General features: G+C 47.1%; 1 protein-coding gene and 1 long non-coding RNA gene across 4 annotated transcripts in view; one reads left to right on the top strand and one right to left on the bottom strand.

Moving 5' to 3' along the window:
• PRKCA (protein kinase C alpha) overlaps positions 1-17,908 on the top strand; it is a 368,584-nt gene that overhangs the window by 45,554 nt on the left and 305,122 nt on the right. The gene's annotated exons all lie outside the window — the stretch shown is intronic.
• Positions 8,919-15,210, bottom strand: LOC309650506. The gene is made up of 2 exons (XR_014257600.1): positions 13,030-15,210; positions 8,919-12,991 (listed from the first exon to the last, which is right to left on the bottom strand). It is a non-coding gene; the product is annotated as an uncharacterized lncRNA (long non-coding RNA).

The following is a 17,908-nucleotide window of genomic DNA, read 5'->3' as shown; positions in this document are numbered from 1 at the left end:
TTCCTGATACATTACTGCTTTTGCTGCCGGGTCTTGAATTCCTACAACTAAGCTTCAGTCTGATGGGTGCATAGATGTTATATCATTCTCTGAACTTTTTTCTAATGTCTAGAGTATCTTATCACCATTATCATGGCCATCTTCATTTTGAGTCATTCTATCTGGTTCAGCTTCTGAGAATCATTCCTTAGGAAGTAATCTTAAATATGGACGATTTTTTCACAGAAAGCTTGCCCATTGCTGGTTTACTTAAAATAGCAAAAAGTTGGAAGCATCCTTTATGTCCAGTTTTTTAAAAATTTGTTTTTGGCTGCATTGGGTCTTCGTTGCTGCACACGGGTTTTCTCTAGTTGTGGCGAGCGGGGGCTATTCTTGGTTGTGGTGCCGAGCTTCTCATTGGGTGGCTTCTGTTGTTGCGGAGCACGGGCTCTAGGCGCGTGGGCTTCAGTAGTTGTGGCACGCGGGCTCACTAGTTGTGGCTCGCGTGCTCTAGAGCGCAGGCTCAGTAGTTGTGGCGCTCGGGCTTAGTTGCTCCGTGGCATGTGGGATCTTCCTGGACCAGGGCTCAAACCCGTGTCCCCTGCATTGGCAGGTGGATTCTTTTATTTTTTTAATTTTTATTTTGTTTTAAGTTTATTTATTTTTGGCTGTGTTGGGTCTTCGTTTCTGTGCGAGGGCTTTCTCTAGTTGTGGCAAGCGGGGGCCACTCTTCATCGCGGTGCATGGGCCTCTCACTATTGCGGCCTCTCTTGTTGCGGAGCACAGGCTCCAGACGTGCAGGCTCAGTAGTTGTGGCTCACAGGCCTAGTTGCTGCGCGGCATGTGGGATCTTCCCAGACCAGGGCTCGAACCCATATCCCCTGCATTAGCAGGCAGATTCTCAACCACTGCGCCACCAGGGAAGTCCCTATCCCCAGTTTTAAGGGAGATGATTTAGTGATGATCAGTACTGTATGTACATTCAAGAGGACTAAATTTCTTTCAAATTGCTGTTTCGGATGAATAGGAAAAATGCTCACGGAAATAGACCCTGCCACTTACAAGAAATTAAATATTATTCACAGAATGATTGGTGATTAAACAAATCTCCAGGTAAAACCTGAATTGTGATAGCTGATCAGATGATAGTTGACTTTTCATCATTTTGTTGTTTTTCTGTATTTTTAGTTTTTTAAAAGGAACCACATTTGTATAAAGAAACACCATGTAGATACTTTAAAGTGAACAAGACATAGCTAGAAATGGATGCTTTGGTAATAAAAGTAACTCTTAAAAGGAATCCTCTTGGGTGCAGAAGTCTCTTCTGTATGTTTGGGGGCAGGGCTGCCAGGAGGTGAAAGAGGTCCTGGTTAACGGCCCCAGTTGTGTCATAGCTCCTGAGTAAAGGAATTGGTGGAAAGAGAGGGAGGGGAGGGTGTTCAAACAGGTAGGAGGGCACCAAAGGCACCTGTGGTCTCAATCACAGTCTTGGACAAGTGCTCTTGCATTTAGCTTTGTTTTTATTACTACAGTATTTTTTAATGCTGTGAGCTGTGGATGCAGTCAGCCTTGATTAGAATAGTAAGGTCTGTCCTGATAGTAAAGGCAGCAGAGGCAAAAACAAATCGCAATAAGTAATAATAAAGACTTAGAATGCATTATGGCCTTCCTAGAAAATGTGTATTCCTTATTAATATTTGATTAAGGAAGGTGGAATGGCTACAGGGCTTTGGAACCAGAGTAAGCCTGAACACTGGTCTTGCTTGTCCGTTTTCTCATCTCTAAAATGGAAACAAGACCTTTCTCATAGGATTTTGTGCATATTAAATGAGAGAGAATGTACTCGCAAGCTCACTGTAGTGAGTTCACGGTGTGTAGTTGGTAGGTGATTATCATGAACTAATGAAGTGTAGGTGGTGGTGTTTAAAAACCCGCCGGGTGCTGGGTTGCGGAGAATAGTCTGTTACACTAGCTTGGAGTAGAAACTCGGTCTGAGTTCTAAATGGTTCCTTGGACGCGCAAGTGAGCCAGTAGCATGATTGCAGGTAAGTTCCTTTGGTGGAGAAGTTGTTTTTCTGCTGAGCTTGAAGCGGAGAAAAGGGTAACAGATTAGAGTGTAATGATATTATTTTAAATTAATTTGACAATTAGAACCTAATTACCTTGTTTTGCTCTCCATTTCATATTTTACAATCTGATCTCTTGAGCATTTTGAAAAGAAGAAATTTGGTAAGATGTACTTGTTTGTGTCAGTGGCGTTCTTATATTTAAGGACTGAACTTGAGTTCCTCTGCCTCCCTGGGATTAACGTTTAACTGTCATTGGACATTCCGTCATCCTGGGTGCTCGCGGGACTTAATGGTTGCTTTGTGTCAGTGGCCGCAGAATGTGTAAGCTGCTTGGAGCGAGAGACCAGAGTTGTTCACCTTCACCCTTCTAATACCTAGAATGTTCTTTGCATATAGTAATGAGTTAGATGGTAGATGACTCATCTGCCCAATTCTTTAAAGAGTCAGAGCCTAAAGCTACCCTGATGATAAAAGAAACATAACTACTTTGCTCTTCCCAATGTGACAGATTTAATAATTTGTGGGAATGAGTAATGCTCTTCACCCACCGGCAAACAAAACCTGCACCAGCACCTTCTTGTTCTTCTTAAACTCTTTTTTCCGTCTCGCAGGGATGGCACATTTGCTCTGCTCAAAGTCAGGGTCTCCTGGCCGGCTCACTTGGTGAATGTAGTCTAAACGACCCCACTCACACAGAGAAAAGCCGCCTGTTTTCATACCAGCAGTCGTGGTCTTCTGCTTGATTTCCATAGTTGCGTATGTTACGTTAGTCTGGGGAGTTGCAAAGAAATTGAACAGGGGATTGGGATGAGAGTACCTCAGAAATTCTGCTAAGGAAATGCTTCACCTTGAATAATGAAACGAGCCTAAAACAGGCCGTGCGTTACTGGCTTGCAGCACAGCCTGTCCTCATATTTCATTGGTTGATTGCCTTTTGTCCCAGCTGAGCTCACCTTAAAACAAAGTTGTTTGGAAATTTAGTATAAAAATTTCTTCAAAATTTGCCATTCCCAAAACGCATCTGGGAAGAGCCAAGCACATTTCAAAACGTGAATTCAGACGTTATGAAACTTAACGTGGCCCCCCTGATAAAGAGAACTTCCCAGATCGTTGAGTGGCCCCAACACTCATCACTAACAGCCCACGGACATGCCTCACTTTAATTCTTTGAAAACCTGCACTCATCAGAAACGATAAGTTTGTAAGTGATTTTTTGAACCTGCCCCACAGGTCTCTCAAAAAATTATGGTTTCTTACTTATGGAACTGGATTTGATACACAGAAAACTGGCCTCCTTTGGAATCTGTCACACCATGTAATGACATAAACCTCTCAGTAGCTGTAGCAGTGACAGGATTAAGGCCTCCTCTCATTTACAGAAGAAGCCATGCCTGGCCCTGTGGGTCTGAAAGTCTGGAGGGCTTTTATTCTTGGGCTCATTGTCATCTAATGAAGACTTGGTTTTATTTAGCACAACACCTGGGGGGGTGTGTGGGTGTGGGCGCAGAGTGTGCAAGGGATGAGCTGAAGGGTGCTGACGGACGACTCAGTAAATTGTGTCCCAAATACTAATAACAATTCACTCTAGGCCAACACCAAAAATATTTCAGATTTTTTAGGCTTCTCTCAGCGAGTTGGGAACAGAATAGGATTATAGAAATATTTATAGTAGGCATAAACTTGCACATAAAGTACTTTAAGCAAGCATGTTGCAATTATTCTTTTAAGAGAAACTGGAATAAGTAATTATTTCTTGTAGCCTCTGACTTTTTAACTCCTAGTAAGCCATGCACATTGTCTAAATGTCTCAACTCTGTTTCTTCACCCCTTAAATTTAATGTTCCCTAGACCAAAATTCTAGCAGTCACGGCCCGGATGTCTCTGGAGACAATTCGATTTTGAGAGGACAATTCATATTTCTTTGTAGAATTGAGACTATTTCATTATCACCCTGGCAGCGGTCGGAATAGCCCCAAAGTCCTTCTTTCAAAATAACTTTTCCAGGGACTTCCCTGGTGGTCCAGTGGTTAAGACTCTGTGCTTCCAATGCAGGGGTGGGGCGGGGAGTGGATTCGATTCCTGATTGGGGAACTAAGATCCCACATGTTGCTAAAAAAAAAAAAAAACCCCCAAAACTTGGCTGGGCATGGTTACCAAGACCCTAAATGTATTTTGCTTCTCGATTGTATTTGAGGTTGGAGGGAAAAAGCTTTTTAGTTTCTCAAACTTTGAGAGCCTGTCACATGGGCTGAAGGTGAGTCTTAGGAGTGGGGTGGATCCAGTGAGGCCCCCTTAGGTTGAGTGGGAGCCTCTTTCAGTACTTGGGGTGCAGAGACTGGAAAGCATCATCCCTCCTTCTGGGTTGCAGTTGCTAACAAGAGAAATGCCCGCTGGTTCCTCGCAAGCCTTGCCAGAATATTCTGTGTGTGTTTCCGGCAGGCATGGCCCGGTCTGGGTCCTCTTCCTCAGCTCTGCTCGGAAGCTGGGAGGTGGGACACGGATTGGGAGAAACCTGAAGGCGGGTGAGGAGCAGCGAAACATTGGCCTGTGGCGGCAGGGAGCGCGGGAGGGGGTGGAGGACCGGCGCCGATACAGGCGGTGCGGGAGCCCACAGGCAGGTCAGACCGCGGGGTCAGTGGGGCTTGTTTTGCAGCGTCTTCCCTGTGCGCTGCCTCAGGGGAAGTCTCAAAGCCACAGTCCGTCATCTGAACTGGATGATGCGGTTTCTTGACTCTCTGTGCTGAGTTGAGTCCAGGGCTCGGACAGCTGAGCTGGCGGATGGTCAGTCAGTTCCAGGGTGGCACCTGCGAGAGTCTCGGTGAAGTGCTGAAGGAGATGAGGGACTGAGTTTTGGAGTATTTTCCTTTTCTGGTTAAAGTAATTTAGGGTATAGTCTGTATGTTTTGGTTTGCATTCCTTTTTGTTTTGGGTAGGTGATTAAAAATAGGGAAGAAGACAAAGTTAGGTTACAATAAGCTATCAATGACCTGTGACTGTGTTGTTTTCATCGAGGATTATTTACAAGACTCCGAGGCCGTGAACGGCGGCTCAGCTGGGCCCAGGGCAGTGGGCCAGGAGAATCTTCCCAGAGGGGGCCTAGTCTGAGTGAACTTGTCCTTGTGTATGTTGGTGACTTCATTCCGGGGCCCAGCAAGCAACATTTAGCATGAAGCATCTGTTTCGGATCTTGAGGCTTCAGAGGCCAGAACACAATCTCTACCTTTCTCTTGTAGTTCTCTCTAGAGGTATGCACATTGATTTTCTTCCTTTTTTGGCTAACAGCATGGAATCTACCTAGTCTTCCTTGTTCTGCTTTTTAAATAGTTGTATTTTATTAAAGGTGGTCCCTGCTTCTTCAGCATTTAGCCGTGTAGACTGACCTTCGTTTGCCCTTAAGAAATGGAGTAAATCAGCTGTCCCTGGGTGAACACGGTGATCCGGGTAGCGGGGTGGGCGGCGGTTCTCTGCGTCAGACGCTAAGTCCTCAGCACAGCCCGTGGAATCTGGTTCACAGAACGGCGTGGGCCGTGTCCCCACGGTCTTGCTGTAGAGGCTCCGCCTCCTGGCGGCCTCCACCTCCTGCCCTGCGGGCCCCGGCGCGTTCTAGGAGTCAGGTGCTCTCGCCTCCTTGCCTTCTGCTGCTTCTGCGTGGGGTCCCGTCCCCCCTGGAGCCTGGCTGACACCTCGTGGGTCTCAGGTTGGGTGTTTTCTTCTGTCCTCTGCCTAGTTGGCCCGTGACCTTCAGTGTTTCAGCTGTGCCTCTGTGTTACAGTTGTCCCGTGTTTGCCTTCACTGGATCCTTGCGCGCTCCTTAGGGCAGAGAGTAAGTCTTTGTGTCTCGTGAGCCTGGTAAAGTCTGTTGCCAGGCTGATGGGGAAATATATCTTTCCAGCCCCAGCAACTAGCGTGGTGCCTTACAGGTTTGTAGGGTCCTCAAGCAGGTTGTCTTGTTTTGTAATGATAGCATCCTTAGAACCCCGATCTCTGGAGACAGTCTAGATGTGCCCAGCAATTGTGCGTTCTTTGTCACACTAAGACTCACCTTGTTTTGCTTCTGCAGATAGGTACATTTAGATGAAAAGACATGGCAAAATTGAGCACCAGCCAGCCCAAGGTGCGAGGTAAACATTGCATGACTACTGTCATGTGTGTTATTTTTGCTCAACCCTGGTATTTTACCAATTTTCGTTACATAGGACCGTCTTTTCCTATTACAATTGCATGGAACAAATCTTAGAAGAAACGGTGAACAATAATGGTGTGAAAACAGAAAAATGAAGCAACAGCTTGCCCTTTTTAAAAAAATTTTATTTTTGTGTTGGGTCTTTGTTGCTGTGCATGGACTTTCTCTAGTTGTGGCGAGCGGCGGTGTGCGGGCTTCTCATTGCAGTGGCTTCTCTTGTGGCTCACGGGCTCTAGGCGTGCGGGCTTTAGTAGTTGTGGCACACAGGCTCGGTAGTTGTGGCTCACGGGCTCTAGAGTACAGGCTCTGTAGTTGTGGCGCATGGGCTTAGTTGCTCCGCAGCATGTGGGATCTTCCCGGCCCAGGGCTCAAACCCGTGTCCCCTGCGTTGGCAGGTGGATTCTTAACCACTGCTCCACCAGGGAAGCGCCGGCTTGCCCTTTATACTTGGTTTAAAGAAAAAAAAAACAAAAAACTAGTTGTCTGAATGTGAAAAACATCTCCCTACATTCCATAAGTAATAACTCATGACTTAATGAGGCAAACTGTCTATAATTTAGTGAATTCGTAGTGTTTGTTACAAGTAAATTCATTAAGAAGGAGCACTGTTCGAATAAAGCCGATTCAGTTTCATAAACAATCAAGGGGCATCTTCCATGTGCTCTGTACCGTGCCAGGCACAGGGAGTGACACTGCTGTGGCCAGGCCAGGGATGGGCTTTAAAAAGATGAGTTTCCTGGGAGGGGCAGGCAAGGGAACGGCCTACAGCCAAACGGGGGAGGCTTGATAAATGCCACTGGAGAGCTGACACCAAAGGGGCTTGGCGCCGAAGGGACAGGAGCTGAGGAGGTGGTGTCTGCATTTGGTCTTAAAGAACGGAAGCGCTTGAACAAGCGGGGCTGTGAGGGAGAGGGGTGTTGTGGCGTGTGATTGGGGGCACGGGTGGTTTCTCCCTGATTCGAGGAGTTTCTGCTTCTCCTTCACTGCTGGTCCCTCCACGCACACGTCAGTGTACTCAGCCAGTGCTTGCTGTGTTCTCTTATTTCCACTTTCCTATCCATTGTGGTCTTCTGCAGACCTCGTCTTATTTTAGACCAGTCGGTGTGACTTTTTCTCCTGCATGGGTGGCTCAGTGAACCCTTTATTTTTTTTATTTTTTATTTTTATTTTTTAACATCTTTGTTGGAGTATAATTGCTTTACAATGGTGTGTTAGTTTCTGCTTTATGACAAAGTGAATCACATATATATATATATATATATATATATATATACACACACACACACACATGTTCCCATATCTCTTCCCTCTTGCGTCTCCCTCCCTCCCACCCTCCCTATCCCACTCCTCTAGGTGGTCACAAAGCACCGAGCTGATCTCCTTGTGCTATGCGGCTGCTTCCCACTAGCTGTTTTACATTTGGTAGTGTATATACGTCCATGCCACTCTCTCACTTTGTCAGTGAACCCTTTAAATGTTTCGCTTGCAGATTATTTCAGAACTGAGGAATAGAAAATCTAATTGCAGCACATGTTTTAAAAGCGGTAGTTTCCATTGTGTGTGTGTTCATGACTCTGAAGGGTCTGTCTGTGAAGCTTGTGTCAGAAACAAATACATCCCAACGCTAGGCGAAGAGGGGGCTCAGCGTTTTATATAAAAGCAGTGTTTATCTTCGCATCTGGATGTTCCCAGAATAGGTTCTTGCTTTCATAGAGCAGTTTTCTTGAGGCTTTGTTAGGGAGTTAGGGCAGACTTTCTGGAAAGACCCCACATTCAGCATTCTGTTGGATTTGAGGTATCTGAGCGAGACAGCCGGGCTTATAGGTCGTGGCATTAAATAGCCCCGACAAGGGGAGAAGGGGGAGGAGGGCTTACGAGCCTTGCCGGCTTCTTAAAGCCTAACGGGAACGGGTGGGTGTAGGTGACCCGGCCCTGGACTAAGCGCTTTACATACGTGATCTCATTTAATCCTGTTTCATCAGAGAACCTGTGTGGATGTATTTGACTTGAGAGTTTATGCTCTTAACCACACAAAACGCTTCCATTTACTGACTACACTGCCCTTACGGTTACTGCTGCTTGCTTTCCCCAATGGATTAGCTCTTTGTATGTTTCATGGTACCTAGAGTAAGTCTCGTGTAATCCTAGATGCCCAATAAATTCTAAAATGAAGACGATTCTCCTTGACAGAAAATCGGTTTTACTCAGTGTATGTCCACAGAACAGTTATGAATGGTTAATACGCCCCGATTATCTTACACCTATTTAGGCAGAAGTATAAAGCTCGTGCCAAAGGCTCACATGAACGATAGACGATGCACTGTTTAACGTTATCTGAGCCATGGCTTTTCTTTGTGAACTGAGCACTGACAGTAACGCAGCCTCCACGCCACTTCTGTTTATATGCAGAACGCATTTGAAACAGGTAATTTATCTTTCCTGAGTGGTCAGAGAAATATGGAGACATTTGTGACAGGTGTCCATGTCATGACTGGGATACTTTGTGCTTTCTAAGCTTGGCTTTATAGTTAAGATGTGGTAGCTATTCATTTGCCACTGAAACGACCTCCACAGGTTGTCATAATCTTCCCACCTACAAAGAGCTCTGTTTCTGCATTTCTTGATGTAGAGTATTAAAGGCAACGATTGTAAAGGTCACCTTTTAGATGTTAACCCAGAGGATCCTTTTCTTGATGCAACTGTAGTACTTTAAACAGACAGTCCTTCTGAAGCCAAAAGTTTTATAAGGTCTTCAATATCTGAAACGTGGATTGCTATTGGTAGAAAATGTACTTTAAAGCAAAACTTAATGACTCTACCTTCTGAGTAACCTTCCTAGCTAGGCTTTCCATAGTGACATGCACCTGACTAGCTTATTAAAAATAAATTGCCTTTGTGTTCTCATTTTCAGGGCCTGGGACTAAGGTTAGAAGCTGATTGGGCAATTTTCTTTTCTCCGGGGATAATACCAATAGTGACTATAGAAGAGACACTAATTGACCCATTATAACTGCGTTGAGAATATGAATTAGTTGTAGGGAGTTTGTCAGAGTTAAATAACAGCCATGAATTTGAAGAGGTGTGAAATAGCAGGACCAGAAGAGAAAGGAAGAATGATGAATGAGAAAATGCACTCACGGCGCTGGCCGGCTCCGCTGGCCCATTTCCTTGAAAGGAGGGGGGGACCCTCTTTACTCCAGTAAATCTCGTGTGCATCTCTTGTAGATTCAAGAAATTGCTGTTGACTCGATGATTGAAGAGCAAAGCCAAAGACCACCTACAAAATAGCAAAAGTCAGTCTTGAAAAAGCACTTCATAACAAAAATTAAACCTTTACCTAAATTATTCAGTGATTGAAGAGGCACTTTTGGGATTTTTATTCCGTGTTGGCCTTTATAGAATGGTAATTGTCATGTCAAAGTGATCTGTTCAGCTTGACCTCTGCCCCTCCCCTGTCTTCAGAATTATTTTTTCAGGGCAAAACTAAAATCTTTTGAAAACCTTGCTTTCAGGGGTACCAAAAGTTAGTGTATAACGGGACTCAATTTGCAGACAATTAGGAAGTTTTACATTTTTTTACAGGACCATACTGAGTTCATGGCATCTGATTTCTTTAAAGGAAAAACAAAAAGGGTCCCAGTGTTCTTTGTGGAAGTCGATGTTAGGGGAGCAGAAAGAAAGAAACCCGCGGTTCATAGGTGCCTGGGCCCTTGGCCAGGAATTCCTCAGCCTGGAACGTGAGCCGAGAAAAAGCTGCTGGTCACACTGGCGGGTAAAAGACTTCGTGAAGGCCTGGAGCACAGGTGGAAGATGAGTCTGGAAGCCAGAGGCCGTTAAATAGAAATAGGGGTCTCGAAGGTGTCTGTACCTAAAACAGTGGTGAAAAATGCATGCAGCGTTTGAGGGCTTAGAACTTGGGGCTTTGCTCTTCTGATACCTTTCTGCTCTCCGTCCTTCAGAAGCTGATAAGCTGTTGTCGTTCTGATAAGTCTTGATAGGGAGTTTTAGGGTAAAGTGGTCTCGTGAGGTCTGTTTCTCTCTCCTGGTTAAGTGACTTATCTGGGTTAAGTGAAAGCAGTCGGAGTAGTCAGAATGACTAGGTCTTGGTTCCTTCAGACCAGCTGGGACCTGAGCTGCGTCCTTGCTGGTCTCATGGTGCTCGGCAGGTTTTCAGGGCTCAGCCTCGTCCTGTTGCCTCATTTACCAAATGGGGATGACGCTGATTTGTAACACGATTGTCACTCAGTCACGAGACGATGAGTTGAAATGAGGTGGGAAAGGTCCTTGTGCAGAACAGGCGTGTAAAACTTCACTGCCTTCTCACCCTGCAGGAGTGCCTAAGAGCTACGCTCACAGGAGTCCCTGTTGATAGAAGGGCCTACTGGGAGGTTCCCAATCTTGGGGGAAAACCTGGAATTTAGGGTGCTGCACTGACATGCTTGGCAAGTTGTCCTGACTGGTCATTGTGAACTCTGACCTCCAGCCACGATGTCCGAACTGTCCATTCCGTGGTGTTTCTGCCAGTGTGTGTTTAAGGTAGTGAAGCTCGTTTTGGTGATTCTTACCTTGTACTGAATTCCATGACTTGATTTAAATTATCGTCGGTGATGGGGCACTTTGAAAATCTACGTTCAGTTTTTGACTGTTTCAGGGACGTTTGGCCTGGAGCAAATCCCTTGGCATGTTTCATGTTTCTTATTCATAATAAAAGGAGGGAAAGGGTGCTTCTTTAAGGGGAGACATGTAAACACAACTCTTTAAAATAGCAGGTTCCATACAAACACCCAACACTGTGATTGTATTGAGCTTCTGGGCGCTTTAGTTGGGTTTAGAGTAAAGGGGGCAGGTGGGGGGCTGGGTCCTGCTGCCTGGCCTGGCCCAAACCATCTAACCCAGGGAAAGTCTCGCTGTCTCTACGTTTTAGTTGCCTCACCTGTCAGTTGTGGGGGTTTTGGGCAGCTTGACTCTGGGCCCTTTGTTCTCAAACATCCCATTCTGGTCCCTCCCATTGATCACTGACTGGCACCTTCTCCCTGAGAGGCTGTGGAAAGGTGGCGGGCAGGCGTTGGGTCAGAGCTGTATTTTATCTTAATTCAGAATACAGTGTAACTCAGCTTTCATTGATCAGAAACTCGGCCTAAGTGAAGGCTGAGGCAAACACGTGAAGTGCTGGGGTTTCACCCCAGACTTGCTGTCGCGGAGACGCTAAGATTTTGCCTCTTAAGGAGCTTCTGCGACTAGACCCGTCTTAACGAGGTCCAGGATATCCTTGTACTTTACGGAGGAAGTCCGTGTGAGGATCGTCCTCAGGTCCCAGGATTCCCTCATGAAACAGTGTGTGCGGGGGGTGGGGGGACGCGGGAGGGGAATTGGAACCGTGCAGGTGGCTCCTTTTCCTTAGTAAACGTCCCCGAGACTGACGGCAGCTGGGTGGCGGTCAGGTGACAGCCACGTATGCCGAGACGAACGATTAATACGCTGGGATATTTTTAACTTGGGGGCCTGGAAGTGCTCAATCTCCGAGTATTTTCCACCTCCCCCCAGATAGTCTAATAAAATTTAATGGACTCATTCAGCGGTAAACAGTCACCTGCACTTTTTTAGCGGACGTGGTGCAGTCCGCTCTTCCGGGAGACCAGGAGGGAGGGGCGGCAGCTCCCCGAGTGTCGGTCGTCCTCACCGTCCCGCTGAGCTGCCCGTCCCCCTGCCCTGAGCGTCCTCCGTCTCACCTGGAGGCCCCGCTGAGCCGCCCGGCGCCCTTCCTGCTGCCCACCCCCCCCCAAGAGCCCACGCAGCTTGGTGGCCTCGCTGCTGTGGGACCTATTAAGCACTGCCAGGTTTTCTTTTTTGGTTTGTTCTAGTCTTATCGCTAGTGTGCACGTGTAATTTTTCATCCAAACCAAGACACTTGTGACAGTGAAGGGGAAGCACCATTAATAATTAAGCTAGCACAACAGGCGTGAACCGGGACTGTCCAGACAGACCAGGACACGCTGTCGCCCTGCTTGTCACCTGTGCTTGATCAAAGCCACCTGGATGGTGAGGACGTCTCTACCTCAGCCTCTGAAGCTACACAGGTGTAATCCGTTTCCGAAACAATGGGATGCATGTGGGGCAGGGGTGGTAACTAGGGTGGGTAACAGTTACTGGGCACTTCCCAGGTGTCAGCTGTGAGGTCGGCGCTTCAGAGGCTCGTTTAATCCTCGTGATAATTCTGGGTACCCTTTTCTGTTCTGTATGGGTGTATATGGCTGCATAGAGAAGTTAAGTATTTGCCTGAAAGCAGTAAGGTGGGGTTCAAACCCAGAGCTGAAGCTCACAGCCACTGTTACACAGTCAATACAGATGCAGGGGGAGAATAATAGTATAAAAGAGTGCAGGTCGTAGTATGTTAAATATTTCCGTTAATCGCAGAATCTCAAAGATTTTCTGTTTATCTCCGACAAAGTACGAATTTGATTATAGGATTACAGAATACAAGTAACAAACAAAAAGTATGATTATGCATTTATTTTTATTCTCTCCAAGTTCCCCCATCTTTGGTGAAAATAATCACATTTTAAACCCATGAAGATTTGATCTGGCTTCATTGTTGATGCCAAGGGAATTCTCATCTACTGATCAAACTGCCTGCCCTGCCATCACTAATGAGGTTAAGAGTTGAGAATGAAGAGGGATTGACTCTCCTGAAGTTCAGATCCACGTGAGATCATTTTTGAAAGCAGTCTTCCTCTGTGGAGACTGGTGGTGGGCTTCTAACCTTAGAGAAACAGACGAGACTGGTGGTGGGCTTCTAACCTTAGAGAAACAGACTAGCCTGGTGGCGAAGGGTGCAGCCCTGAACCCAGACTGCCTTGGTTCAAGTTCGAGCTCTTCTTCTTCTAATTTTGATCTCAGATAAAGCACGTACCTTCCTCTTCCTTTGTTTCTTTGTAAGGTACAGGTAATACCACAGACTATATTGGGATTGTCAAAGGAATTAAATCAGTATATGAAGTTCTTAGAATAGGGCCTGGCAATAGAGCAACAGTCTAACCGTTTTATCTATAATTTATATGTTGCCTTTTAAAAGGCCGCAGGTAATACAGTAGAACAAAGTTACCACCTAGTGGCCCGTGTCTTTGGGACATGGGGCAATATTGCCTAGAAACCAGATGACGGATTTTCTCCTTAAAAGTGCTTCCTGGGGCACAAGGCAGTCTCTTGAAAGTGCCTGCCCAAGGCCTGGCACATAATAGGCATCTAATACTTCATGTTAAATTCAACTGAATTTTAAAATGCCTGGTGTCTGAACAAATGTAGGAGAGAAAGACGTGGTACCTCAGAGGCTGAAGTTGGAAAGATGAGAATGTGGATAGAGGCTGGGGGGGTGGGTATCCGGAATTGCTTATGCATCATTTGAAGGTAGCACCCGCTGTGCTTTACTGTGTATAAGAATCTCCTGGAACCTCATTTAAAAATGCATCCCCAGCCTGAGATTCTGACTCGGCAGGTCTGGATGGGACTTGGGAATCTATTTCTGTGGACTAGACATGGAAAAATGCTGTTTTAAGTCCACCTGCATACATGTGCCCTTACAGACCCTTGGCAACTGCAAAATAGAAAACGCAAAACCACCTGAAAGATATGCATGCAGTGCACATACAAATGGAGAGGCCCTCCGAGTCTGCTGATGGGACATTTTGGAGCCACATTCATAGGTGTTTGAGTGGCACTGATGAATTTTCTAAAACATAAGCAGTGATGATAAATTTATAAACCCCTTGTCGAGAGGTGGTAACTTCAGTTACACAGAACTTAAGAAACTTTTACTCTTAGCTGAATCTTCGGCTTTGTATAAATAATAAATATACCTAACAAAATATTCTGAAATCATTAGATTTTGATCTAAAAAAAGCCAAAGCCCGCGTAACTATGTAAATATATTCTTTTTCAGCAATTATTTGGAGAGTTTCCCTAAGAAATGAATTGGGTGGGTGAGCAGTAAGGATGCTCCTGTCATTTGTCAGGGACAAGCTAGCAACCATCCAGAAGGGCAGCGAAGGGAGATGGATCAGTTCTGGCCCCCAGTCGAGTAGATATGCAAAGCTATTAACTCTGAAACGGTAGAAGTCTGTTTGCTGTCATGGGAAGATAATCTGTGGGTAAAGAAGGCGGCTGAAGGAACATTAGTGTAAACACAATCCAGCTAATATTTACTGAGTACTTACTGCGTGGCAGACGCTTAAAATGGATCGTTTCCTTACACCCTTCCACTAAACCTATGAGTTTGCGGCGTTATCCCTATTTGCTGATGAAGGACGTGTGGCCCAGAGAGGGAACTTGACTTACCAAGGTCACACAGCCTCTAAGCGGCCACCTCAGCTCTTGTGCTTTAACTGGCATGCGATTCTGACCCTACATCGATATAAAGGCCTATGAGGATATACACCGCAATGTCCACGATACCTATTTGAGTGGTAAGAATATGGTGATTTTACTTTTTCTGCTTTTTATCTTTTATTTTCATTTTTTGGGCTGTGCTTCGAGGCTTGTGGGATTTTAGTTCCCCGACCAGGGATCGAACCCTTGCCCTCGGCAGTGGAAGTACAGAGTCCTAACCACTGGACTGCCAGGGAATTCCTTTTCTGCTTCTCTTAATTCTCTCGTTTTTTCCCCCCAGCCACTAGTTTAGTAACAATACTGAAGTAAACTGACAAAATCCCAATGGCTTTCTAAATGTGTAAAGTTGGTGATTGGTATTGTGTTTCCCATTCGGGGATTTACCTGGTGGCCATCACAGAAGCTAAACCAGTTGCTGCAGAGAAGGCGCCATCGAAATCTTTCCTCCTGTATTCACGATCGGTTTCTGTCCTGCGATGGGGGTGGATTATCTCTTGGTTCGTAGCATCAAGTACTCAAGGCTTGGATGTAGGTAAGAAGCCAGATTAAACCGTCCTCAGGTGTTTAGCATCTGATCAGTAAACCCTAGGCCTTGAGCAGCCCCTCAGTCAAGGAGAGCAGTGTGTCCCTGGTTAGCGGCTTTACTTCCAGAGCTGAAGCGTGGGAGCCGGGCTCCTGCAGTGGGGGGCCAGCCTTTCTCCTGCTTCCTGCTTCTGCACTGGGTGAGTGCCCTGGATCGCCACGGGGACGGTGCTGCCCTGGCCAGTGCTGCCAGGTCTGCCTCTGGGGTCGGTGTGTGGGCAGGTGGGAGCATCCCTGCGCGCTCTGCTTCGTCCGGGGGCTTTCCCACCCGCCAGCCCCTCCAGCTCTCACCGCTGGACCCAGCTTCCTCGTCCAGCGGGTCTGCCTGGTCGCCTGTTCTGTGCTGAGTGACAGAGTGCGACGTGTGGCCTCAGCATCCTGTCTGGAGGAGCTCTGAAGGGTTGGTCCTCCTAAGACTGAAGGCCCGCTTCTCTCCGGGTTTGTTCTCAAGGTCATGCGGACGTGGCCGCATCTCCTCCACTGTTTCCATGGTACCAGTGCAGCCTGGAGGGTCCCCCACTTATCTGATTTCCTCCTCATCCTCCAGCCCCCTCTGCGCCTCAGCGCCCCGAATTAACCCAGCAAACAAACGAGTCTTGGTTGGCCTTGTCAGGGCTGGACTCCAGGGCCTGTGGGGATTCCTGTACTGACGTCATGACAGCTGCCGTTTCACTGAGTGTCTGAGTGCGCGGCACCCGTGAGTTGTATTCTTTCTGTGTTGAACCTTCCTTCCTTGCGTGGGTATGGCCCCCCAGGTGGGTAATGGCTTCGTAGGGGAGCGTTCACCATCGGATGGAGGGGTTGATCATCTCCCCTGTGTGCTCTGCCGGGGGCGGGGGTTGTCTCTGGGCTGCGGTCCCGGGAGGATTGGGCGTGGAGGGAGAAGAGATGGAGCAGAGTTGAATTGGAATTCGTTGTAGGTAATAAGCGTATGAGGAGAAGAAAGGACCTAAGTCTGGCTAATGAGCATTACCTGTCACCTGGAGGCACCCGAGTCCTCAGACCTGCAGGGCACTGGCTGCGCACAGAGGGCTGCGTTTCCGCTAGCCTGGCTGGCTGAAGAGGGCTGATGATTCAGAGGCCGTGCAGACATGGGCGGTTTGTGCCCCCCCTGCCCCGCCCCGCCCCGTTTGCCTCTTCAGAAACGGAGCCAGTGGCACTTCTGCGCTGGTCTCCTTACTGTATTTTGTGCTGTGAGCTGATGACTCCTTGGTGAAGCTGGTTTGAGTCTTTGGGAAAAGCATCCCATGCATACAGTATTCTAAAGCTTCTGTGTAAGCCATACATGTTTCTTTAGCACGTTGTGTGCTATTAAAGCCTGCGGTGGGGGGCGGTCAGTTCCTGAGGTTGGGTGTCTTTTCTATCCTATTTAAAATAGATTGGTTTCCTCTGGGCTTATTTTACCCTTCAGGTCAGCTACCAGGGAAATGCTAAATCGGGGAAAACCAGATGCAGTGACGAGATGCATAGCGATGCGGAGGCTCAGGGTAGCTCTTGTGGAAACCTCCCCGTCCCTGGCTTTTCAGGCTAGTCCTGCCCATCAGAACCATATGGACCTGGTGCGTTGCTTAATCCTGCTAAGCCTGGGTTGCTCAGACAGCTTTGAAGGGTGGGATACTGGTACCTGCCTTGCTCATGTGTTGTGAAGGTCAGCTGAGGTCATGGATGATGAAGTGGGGGGATAGTTAAACATGATATAGACAATGGACTCTCTGCTTAGGTCATCTATGTATTCATCGAATTCCTACATGCTGGGCACAGGGCAGTATACCAGCTCTCAGGGCACAGTCCCAGGACAAGCAGCCTCAGCTTGATGGAAATACCAGTTCCCAGGCCCCACTGGAACTTGCTGAATCAGAATCTCCAGGCTGGGGCCCAGGAATCTGTTTTAGCAAAGCCTCCTGATGACATACACAGTCACGTTTAAAGCCCTGGTACAGTTAGGAGGGAAACAGACAAATGAGGAGCTGAACCTCGGGGGCAAAGCCGGCAGAGGTTGGAGGTAGAGGAGCGGGTGGGTCTCTGGACTCGATGCTCCAGCCCTAAGACACACGAGTCTGAGTGGCCCTGGGTGTGGTGGGAGGAGGCCTCTTGTAGAGTCTCATCCCGGTGTAACTCCTACAAGCTCCTCGCTGTGGGGCGGGGGGAAGGGCACAGGAGGTAAAGAAGCCTTCCATGACTGAGACAGAAGATGCTGGAAATGTACCAAGCCAGTTCAGCACTTGAGTTCAACCTCCTGTAAAGGGCTGTTGTTTTTCCCTAAACACTTAATTTTTTAAGAGCAGTTTTAGGCTCACACAAGAATCGAGAGGAAGGAACAGATTTCCCGTATCCCCCTGCCCACCTCCCCCATCGTCAACATGCCCCACCCGAGTGGTCCATTTCTTGAAGTTGAACCTACATTGACATACAATCCCCCAAAGTCTGTAGTTTACATCGTGGTTCACTCTTGGTGTTGTGTAGTCTATGGGTTTGGACAAATGTGTCATGATGTGTGTCCATGATTATAACAGTATTTTCTCTGCCCTAAAAATCCTCTTTGCCCTTTCATCCCTACCCTCTCCACCCACCGAAAACCACTGAACCTACTTACTGTCTCCATAGCTTTGCCTTTTCCAGAAGGTCGTAGAATTGAAATCATACAGTAGGCAGTCTTTTCAGACTGGCTTCTCTTCCTTTGTAATCTGCGTTTAAGGCTCCTCTGTGTTTTCAT

This window comes from Balaenoptera physalus (genome assembly GCF_965194825.1).
Source record: "Balaenoptera physalus genome assembly, chromosome: 20".
Classification (NCBI taxonomy): Eukaryota; Metazoa; Chordata; class Mammalia; order Artiodactyla; family Balaenopteridae; genus Balaenoptera; species Balaenoptera physalus.
Note: the sequence above shows the minus strand (reverse complement) of the source record. Positions and strands in the feature narration are given on the sequence as shown.